Raw genomic sequence first — 10666 nt, forward strand, 5'->3', positions numbered from 1 at the left:
CTGTTTCCCACAACTCCTTCCTATACCCTTACAAAACTGCTTTACAAAATTGGTCAAAACTATTGTTTGCTTCCTGTCAAAGTACTGTAAGTGGGTTATACTTGACCACTCTATGGAAGCAAAGCTAGCAAGTCTGAGCAGTGGAAGGGGGACTGAGAATGTTTTAGTATGCACTAAAAGAAAAAGAAAAAAAGAAAAAGCTTGCTATGGAAAAGAAAACATGCCTGCCTGCTAAAGGAAAGCATGAGTAATTCAATGGGGCTGCTGTTCAACAACAGTTTGTCCTGGAGAAAATATTACTTCTGTAATGCAGCCAAGGTGAATGTCAGCTTAGGTTATCTGCTGTGGAAGTGCCAAAGATGTGGGTGAGATCTTCCCAAGAAGACTTAACAGACATGCACTTAGCTGTGAGGTCCAACTTCAAGTTTTCTTTAGTCATTTATACTGGCACCTCTTTTTGCTTCATACCCTTCCTCCCATGTTGCTTGCACACTCCCTGTGGCTCATTTTACCTTCTCATTCACCCCGATTAAAGACATATTCCTGGGAGAACATTCAGGGTAATATCCAGAGTATTTTGGTGCACAGTTTTTTTCTCTACAATCCACAATACAAAACACGAGGCATATTAAACTGGAATAACTCTTCAATAAGCTCCAATATGTTTTTGGGAATGAATCAGCTCTTCCTCATCCCTCCACAGAATTAATCTCCTCCCTTCGACCTTGCTGCATAAAGAGCTGTGGAGTTACTTTCCATGGAAATTCAGGAAGAGAAGGAAGACAAAGTTTTTGTCTCACCAGAGGCCTGGGTTTCGTCATGCTGCTGCTTCTGCTAGCCTAAATCTGGAGCAGCTTTTTAGCAAGACTAATGCACCAGAGTAACAATAGCATAAAATCTCACCAAACCATTAGTCCCATAACATTTTCAGACAGATACAGTTACCCAACACCAACAGTGTTACAACACCTCTAATAGTGAACTGTGATCCCATAGTAATGGTCCAGCTCCTTCCTGATCTTTAATATACACTTAAACTTTGAGTGATGTGAACCCAAGTTCCACATTGTTCCCAGACATTTGGACATACTGTGTACAAAGGGTATATTTCCAGACGATGCTGCTAAGCTTTAGGGAAAACATTTTCTTATTTCCACATTTATTAGCTGAGCAGAAATCACTCTTTGCAGCACTGTCATCCACCTGGGAGTGCTGCCATACTAAGAAGGGAGGGGATCTTAGTAGACAAAGAATGGGAACACTAGTAGAAAAGTTAATAAAAGCTCATTATAGCTGCAGCCTGGTCAGCAGTCTTGGCATTCAATTATTCCCTAGGAGATACTGATGTGTAAAGATCATTTCCTGCTTTCTTATGCACTCTCTCCCTCTCCTAGTAAAGAAACTGAATATTTCTTTAATTTAGTGCAGGCTGAATAGAGTGTTCAACAACTGAAATAGCGTATTGCCTACATTTTGATAAAGAATTTACACTGCTACTCAAAAATACCTTTCAAAGGAAACTGGTAGATGCTGAGCTGACTCAAAAAGTCTTTCAAAGGAGTGAGGGAGTGTGACAAGGAAGAAAGGTATTTCAGAACCAACAGGATACTCAGCTGCTGTGATGGTTAACCTCTATTAGTGGAAGGGTTTTTGCAACATCTTCAATAGTATTGACATTCAAAAGGTATAAGAAGAGCCCATTAACTCCGGAATGTCATAATCATCACTTGCCTTGTCAGGTTATGTAGTTCACAGCATTGCCATTTACTGAGAGTTCCTGTTCTGTAAGATTAAAAAAATATTCATGACATTTTTTCTCAAAAGGTACCTTCTGAGACAATCTGTTGTTTCCTTGTTCAGCACCCAGTCTTCTAGGAGGACTTCCTTCTCCCACAACTGCTACCCAGTTCCTTTTTCCCAACACATCCCCAAAAACTTTTACTAATGGTATTTTTTCTTGCATCTTGAAACCTTGTACAAATGTTAATGATCTACAGCCACACTCCCAACAGGGAGACAGAGCAATTAAGTGCTCAGGGTGACAGAAGGAGTCAGTGATACGAGTTGTATTAGAAGATATATTCACCTGCCAATCAGACTCACATTTGCATAGAACCACATTTCTTCTTCACCACTTACTCTCCATGCTTGAGTCCCAGGCATATACACATGAAAAAAAGAGAAGAGTGCACAGACCAGTTCTCTGGCTTGACTCCTATTAAATTGGCACTGACCACTTTTGGGAATCATAATGAAGGCAAGATTTAAAGTACGACCCAAGCTGCACACAGACTGTTGGAACCATGTTCCAACTCAATATATCCCCTCAAGCAATCCCAGCAACATACAATTTTATTAAACCTTGTTTGCTTTATAGGGGATATACTTCTTATTTTTCTTTCCTGTTCCCCAACACTTTCCAAAAAGAGCCTGAACTGTTTTATGGAAATGCTCACGAACTGCTAGAAGTTTAAGTTTTCCCAGGGTTTTTCAAGAGATGGAATGGAAGAAGAGAATGGAAACATCAAAACAAGTACTCTTCAGATAGCCCAAGCAAATAACAAGGTCTGTTCAAAGTCAGTAATTAATCTAGGACCTAGAGAGAGGCCTTTGACTCTGTAGAAATGCATTGGGTCAAACATGGTACAGTAAGTATGTGTCATGCCGATGAACCAGTATCCATGAGACAAAATGTTTAAAACATGTTAAAAATGTTTAAAAGTCATTTTATATAATAGAAAAAATGTTGTTCTAATAGAACACTGTCAGACGATCAGCGCCTGCTGCTTGGAAAATAAATGCTTCTGCATTCATGAACCAGCAGGAGGCCATTAACCTATGACAATATTCTATTCCATGGGCATTAGCTCTTAATTATAAATCGTTTTAAAATGTTCTGTCAAATTAGTGATTATACAAAAACTATTTTGCTAGAAATAAAGGGTTTATTAAGGCATTTTATGATCAACACACCCCTACAGAGTGTCTGTAACATTCTGTTTTCATAGAATAAGGCCACAGTGGCAAAAAACATGAGATAGGAACACCAGGACATGGGAGAATTACACTCCTTGTCTCTCCAACAGCTACTTTTTGTGACTTCCCACAAGTTATCACCCTATTAAGTCTTACCACCTTATAACATATTACATGTGTAAATCTATTTACTACCTATATCTGTAAAAAGACCCTCTTTTCAAGGATAGTGTGCTGTTCCTAAGTGAGTTGGTCTGAGGCTTGCTTTGTAGGTTAGTGGTGATAAATTTGTGTTTACTTCACCCCCTCAGCATTTGTGTTTTTTCTTCACCCCCTCAGCAACAGAACAGAGAAAATCCTCCTATCTAAATCTTCATTAATAATAACCTCACTTTTACAGTAATAGGTTAGAAAAGAATAATAATTAGCAGATACCAGTAAATTAAATATTAACATTTTGTTGGCCAAGGTTCTTTCAAGGCTTGAAATATAAACGCAGAATATTAACAGTAGTTAAACTTCTATATATGATCCAATGCTCACAACCCTTTTCCATGTGATCTCTCAGTTAAAGAAAAGGCAAAGCCTAAGGATCACAGCCTCTGGATACCTCTCAACAAGGACTGTACACTAAGATGGTTTGCAGTTACAAATGAGAGTCTATAAAAAGGAACATTGAGCAAGAATCAATTTTAGTGGAAGCTTCCTTCAGTCATTAAGGCATGTGTTAAGAAGCCAAAAAATTTCAACACATGCAAAATAACCATCTTAGAAAAGTATATCTGACTCGAAGCTCCAAAGCTAGGAAATTGCCACATCTCCTTACTAGAGTCCACTGTGAGAAAGATGCACATATGGTCTTCTGCCAGGAGGCCCCGCAACAGTGGGTCAACTTACATACCCTTCATGCATACCTGGAAACTTTCATGCTTGGCTAACCCTGAGATTTTTTCAACAAATGTATCTTTTTAAAGAGAAAAAGATGACTGGAACATCATCAGCCACCTAAAGACAGTCTTGTAATTCTGTCCACGTAGAGGGTCTGTTGCCACCATGAACTACGAGATTAAAGCTTTGATGCATTCGTTAGAGCCATTCTGAGCTTCATAAAGCTAAAATCTCATCTAAAAACGGAATTAAAATTGGTATGATTCAACTCTAAAGTAGCCTCTGCTTATACAGTACATTACATGTTTGCTTTATCTCTAATTGAAGGTTTTTAAGAAAAGACAGTAATGATTGCCTCTTAGGCAGTTTTAAACTACCTAAGGGAAGTGACTAGGGAAGTGATCAGCACTGGTGAGGCTGCATCTTGAATACTGTGTTCAGTTTTGGGCCCCTCACTACAAGAAAGACATTGAGGTGCTGGAGCACATCCAAAGAAGGGCAGCAAAGCTGGTGAAGGGTCTAGAGAAGAAGTCATATGAGGAGCCGCTGAGGGAACTGGGGTTGTTTAGCCTGGAGAAAAGGAGGCTGAGGGGAGACCTTATCACTCTCTACAACTGCCTGAAAGGAGGCTGTAGCGAGGTGGGGGTCGGTCTCTTCTCCCATGCAGCAAGTGATAGGAGAGGAAATGGGCTCAAGTTGTGCCAGGGGAGGTTTAGACTGGATATTAGGAAAAATGTCTTCACTGAAAGGGTTGTCAAGCATTGGAAGATGCTGCCCAGGGAAGTGGTTGAGTCACCATCCCTGGAGGTATTTAAAAGATGTATAGACATGGCACTTAGGGACATGGTTTAGTGGTGGACTTGGCAGTGCTAGGTTAATGGTTGGACTTGATGATCTTAAAGTCTTTTCCAACCTAAATGATTCTGTGATTCTATGAATAATAACTGGATTATGTGCACATTTGTATTTAATGTAGCCTTTAGCAGGCTTTGCAGTTAACACAATAACAGGAGAAGATTTTTATGCTGCCTTGGGTTTTGGAGAAAACAGGTCCTGCTTGCCTCCCTCAAGCATAAACATATTAATACATATGTACAATTCACAAAAGTCACCTTCAAAGTTCAGAAATTTTTCACCAAATTTTTAGAGCCCTGGCCAAGTACGACACTGTCAATCCTTTTCAACTAATAAGAACACTGCTTTTCTACCTGTGAGTTCAGATGAAGTGGCCTTTTGATTTTAATCCCACTTTCTCAATAAACTGAAATGCCTTGAATTACTGTCCACATCTTCAAATTACAAGTTCTCCCTTAATGCCTTTTAAAAACGTGTTTTAGAATATAGTTCTAAGCAATACCATAAATGCCAACCAAACATTCAGGGAAGTGGGCCTACACCTTCTGCAAACACTTAACAACACTATGCCTTTGTTTTATTCCTGCTGGTGTGAATCACGACCTTATCTTTAAACGCTCTGGCTTTTGTCACTCTAGGCCTCAGTCACTGCTATTGTCACTGTAATTTTGTCAGAGAATTACCCAGGTGGTGCAGAATGGGCAGGAATACTCAGCACAGCAGTTTAATCTTCCACATCATCCTAATGCTGTCTGGCTTGGCTATATTAAAGTACATAGCTCTAAGACAGGCAGGAGTGGAAATGTAATTTGTGAAGAATTATTAGAAGGGAGAGAGCCCCTAACGAGATGAGTAATTCAGAAGTCATGATACCAATCCTATTTCTCCCAGCAGTATCTTTGGCAGCTAAGTGGTTTCTCTTTCTCTTTCCCCCCTACTTTTCTGTGTTCAAAGGGTTAACAGCAAACCAGACTGAAGTGGCATGTTTTACCATGTCTTCTGCATGACTGATACTGCAATCGATCTGCAGCGGTTCATTTTCTCTCTGGAATCTCTGCATACTGAGAACAAATACAAACACATGTGGAACCAATAGGAAGCAGACCAAGGGGTTTAAGGGCGCGTACCAACCTATGTCAGAAAGTTCTCACTTAACAGATGGGGCAATTAATAAAACAGTCAAGTGGTATGACTGCGTCAAGGTGCCTTTAAGTGCTAACAATCCTCTTTTGTCTTACTACTGTAGCGTACAGATGGATTCCAACTGAGAATAAGCACTGCATTGTGCCCATGTTTGCCGTCATACAGTGTCACAGTATTTATAGGGTGCCAGGTGTCCAATGCCTTTTATTTTAAAGACAAATAGGAAACTGGTTCCCTCCCTTCTAATTCCCCCCCTGCTCTAGCATTTCAAGTGATGAAGTGATCACTAATCTGGGTAGAATTAAACTCTACAAGTAAATCAGCCTTTTTATCAATTTGTAAAGAAGGGACTTGCCCTAAAATAATGCTAACACAATGCAGCCTCAGTTAACATGCATCTTTACTGTATTGATCCTACACAAGAAAGCACTTTATAGGGCAGTGCACACCCTGCAGTATGCCTCATTACATCATATGTTGATTCCCAGAATTAAATAATGATTTTCACCTCTCATCTTGAGTATGAAATGTAAAACTCTGGCTATTTCCCATTTAATTTTTACCAAGATTACTAGTCTGCCTGTCCTGACCAAATTCCACTGTCCTTCTCTATGCCTGTGTCACATCTTTGTTCCCCTTTCCATCTCTTCCTTTCCCCTCTCTTTCTTTCCCATTATCTTCCTTCTCAATGTTGCATACCACAGCTGGCACAGGACAACTTTAATCCTTGGAGATGGCTGTTCTCAGTTAAGCACAAACTGTTTTACAGTTTTGGTCACCTTTCAGATGATAACACTTTAAAAATGCTCGTAGGATCAAAAGAAAGTATAATAATTTTTGATTTGTTTTTTCTGTACCTCACCAAACTTTACTTTTCAGTCCAGGACAGAAAAAGAGCAGTGAAAGTGACGTTGTTTCCTCAGGATCACTGACTTACAGACCTACAATCACCACATGCTGCTCAGCTGCCAGTTCTTATGCAAGCAGGGCACTAGAAGGGCATTCAGCAAGACTCTTGATGCGCAGGTGTTCTGATGATCTTTTGAATTTTACTTTGTCCCTGCATTTAAGCACTAAATGGAGAAGTGGAGTCTAGCAAAAAGACACCATTGCAAGATATTGGAGTGTTCTAGTTCTGTTGTTGCAGTGTGTGTTTGATTATGTCACCTTCACATTATTGCTTTGTCATGCCATGCTGAATAACTAATAATCGGTTTACCCAGTGATTTGTGCGTTATTGTTATTGTTATTATTATTGTTACCGATATTATACTTTTAACCTCAGGCATACATCAGAAAAAACAGAAGACTAATTCGTGTCTCAGAGCAGATAGGAAAGAGCATCCCTTCATCAGCTCCAGAAATACTCTGCTCATGGTAAAGTTGAAAAAAAGGAGAAAAAAAATGTTTATTTTGATCTTTATTTCTTCTTTATTTTATACATAACAATGGCATGGCCTCAAACTGTTTTTCACTCTGGTGAGTAAGGTTTGCAGGATCAAGTCCTGGCTATTATAAAGGTAATGAGCCTGTCAACTCACCGAAAATTGATGGGGTTGCCCCCACCCATTTGTGAAATCATTAAATTAAATGCCACTCACGGAGAAATCTCTTCACTATGACCGACAACAACTACATACAGTTTCTCCCATTGTTATTTGTTCCAATTTAAAATACCATTTGCTGTTGGTTTTCTTTCACTTTTTTGTTTTCACTCAGCATATATGCCAGCTAATCAGTTCACCAGGAGGACAATCTCTTGACTATAGACAAGATTTTAAATTAAGGCTGGAGAAGACTTGTAGAAAACCTGCATTTGATCAAAATGAACCAAAATGGCTGTAAATTCAAAGACCAGTTATTTGCAATAAACTAATTACAAACATTCATAAGCTTGAATCTGGAGCAAAAACTAAGTCTAAGGATATGCAGCATGATGTAAAGAAGCTTCAGCCAACCTTAACCAAATTGAGTCCTACAGCTGCACTAGTGCCAGTTACTCCTCTAGATAGCAAGCTTGGCAGGCATCTCCCAAGCTACTGCGACCTTACCTGTGTGGACTCAGAGAGCAGCATGTTGCCATGCTCAACGGTGTGCCATACCTGCCCACACCTTTGCGGTGGGCTGCAGAGCATGCAGACAAATTGAGGTAGTCTTACTCGTGTGTCTACAATATGTCATCCTTGTCCAAACATCCACTAGCACTTGCAGTGAAAAGGAGTAACAATGCTAGTGGAAGGACTACCATGTCAACTTTTCAGAATAAAAATGACACCATCCTTTCCTCCTGTGGGATCTTTATCATCCTTGTCATGACTAAGGTCTTGCACTAATGCAGCTGTAGGGCTCAGTTTGGTTAGGGCTGGCTGGATTCTTTGCCTCATGCTGCATATCCATTATTAATAGATTAAGACATTACTTATAGAGGAGAAATAGCCACACTGAAGTTCAACTGGATTCTCCTCATCCCCTGTAAGCCACCTAGGACACCTACCACATCTGCCTACAGTTAAGGGAATAAATGTCTACAGTGATCCATGGACGTGTAGGCATCTCATCTGCACAGGAAAGAAAGGGACTGTAGACACAGCACACATCAGACAATTCTTTCCAAGTTGTACCATGCTACGGCAATATACTAATGTCCAAGGGGGTGATGTGTTCCAGCAATTTCCATAAAGCTCAAACTGTTGGCCCTCCTCAGCATTTTCTTCTATACCTTTCAACTTATCTATGTCATTTTTGCAGCATAATAGCTCTTGTATGGCTGGTCAGATCCTCAGTAGGTGAAAACCATGTAACTCCTGAGAAACCCCCAATCTACACCAGCACAAGTTGTGCTTTGCATTGGGTCTATCACTGTAAAGCAACACAAATGTTCTTATTTCTGACCCATGAACAGACACTCAACTTTCTCATTGTTACTTGAATTTGCTGCCAAAATTGATTATGCTCCTTGCTGCAACCACCGTTGATACTAAAAAATTGCTGCTGCAGATGTGCCAGATGGTATTGCAGACCAACACAAGGCTGACATTATAAACATCTTTTAGTTCAAGAGCCTTTCACAGTAGCAGAAACTCTTTCATAATTGCACAAATAACAAAAAATTTACTGGTATCTTATTTCTCATCCCAAAGTTATTGGAAGCTTCTTTCCATTTCTTAATCTATATGTTTATAGCAACCAGATCTAGAAGTCATAACATTCCTATTTCTTTTATTCCACTGACAGTCAATGAATTCAGGATGAAACAGAACAGAAAACCACATTCTGCAGATTTTCCCATGTCCTGTGCAGAGCTCCTTCAGAGACAAGATAGCTGATTCACACCTTCACCACTACACTCTTGGTCATCATTTGCATGTTTTGCATCCTCTTTTTTTAAGATCTAGTTGCAATTTATCTCAGTGGTTTCAGAAGATGCTTTTGGGTCTCACAGACAAGCAGGTATATTGCTAGATATGCCTACTGGGAAGAGATAAGAAAAAAAGCAAATTCCACTTCCGAGTTTTGACTGTCCTTCAAATACAATCTGATTCAGCAGTCCCCTCCTGACATGTCTTGCCTGCTTGGCTGCTGAATAGATAGCTAAATTAGTTATCTGGTTGCCTGTATAGATGTATCAAATTCATAAATTGATTCAGACTGCTTTTCAGGTGGAAGGCATCAAAGACAGCCAGAAGGCTTTCAGGTTGGAGGACTGCAGTCACATAAAGAGCTCCTTCTCTCTCCTCCATCTTAGGAGCTTCCAGGACTCAGCACAGCACTAAGAGTTTCAGAGAGTGACTGGGGAAGAGACATTGCCCAGGCAGCTGGGAAACACGCTTGTTCAGCGCACCCACACTGCAGCTTTGGCCAGCTGGACTTGCATACAACACCTCACAGAGGTTAAAGCACAATGCTAGGATGGCACTAGTGGGACAAAAACACCTGGTCTGACTTGTGGTTTGAGCTGTAACAGACCAAATAAGCAGAAGCATATCTGCATTGCCCAGTGATAGTGAAGACAGATCTAGTCAGATCAAGCTAACCTAGCAACTAATGCAAATACAGTGTTCTAGAAATGAACCCCAATGGGCTGGGCACATACAGATGGGTAGTTTCAGTTCCATGCATACTAAAGTGTGGCTGATGCACAGCCTACCAGAAAACAAATATGTGTATAATGCGTCAGTTATATTAAGCCCCAGTTATGTATTAAGCAATCACACCCTCTCCCCATCCCTCCTCCCACTTACCCGTGCAACGCACTAATCTAACAGCAAATATTTCAATAAAAGGCTCCTTTGGTTTTGTATCATGGTATTGTTTTGAGAAAACAAGTTTATAGTTTTTGTAATGTCCATCTTCCCTTTCCCAAACACATTGCTTCCTGCCAATCATGCAAGAACACAGAGTACCAAGCACTTTGACAGGATGTTTGTTTGCTGCAGCCACTAGCCAAGTTGCAAGTCTCAGCACTTATACTGAATATCCAAGCATAAGAAAATGTCTTGAACAATTATTTTAACATTAATAGGGTTGTTTGTAATCTGAAACAGCAACAGATTATTCCCAAGTGAGGAAAAGTTGCTGGTGAACCCATAACCTTCAACAGTTTTCATATTCTAACAGATCTGCAGAGCAGGTATCAGACAACTTACAATGTTCTCTTAAACACAACTAGATCTTTTCAGTATTGTCAGTAAAGTAACAGATAATACCAGCATTCCCCAGGCTGAGAGCCTGAAGACTATTTTGTCATTTTTTGCAAAAAGTCATCTAAAATAGTCACTAGTTAACATTCCGTAGGCACACTTCT

This window comes from Ciconia boyciana, chromosome 4 (assembly GCF_034638445.1).
Source record: "Ciconia boyciana chromosome 4, ASM3463844v1, whole genome shotgun sequence".
In the NCBI taxonomy this organism is placed as follows: Eukaryota; Metazoa; Chordata; class Aves; order Ciconiiformes; family Ciconiidae; genus Ciconia; species Ciconia boyciana.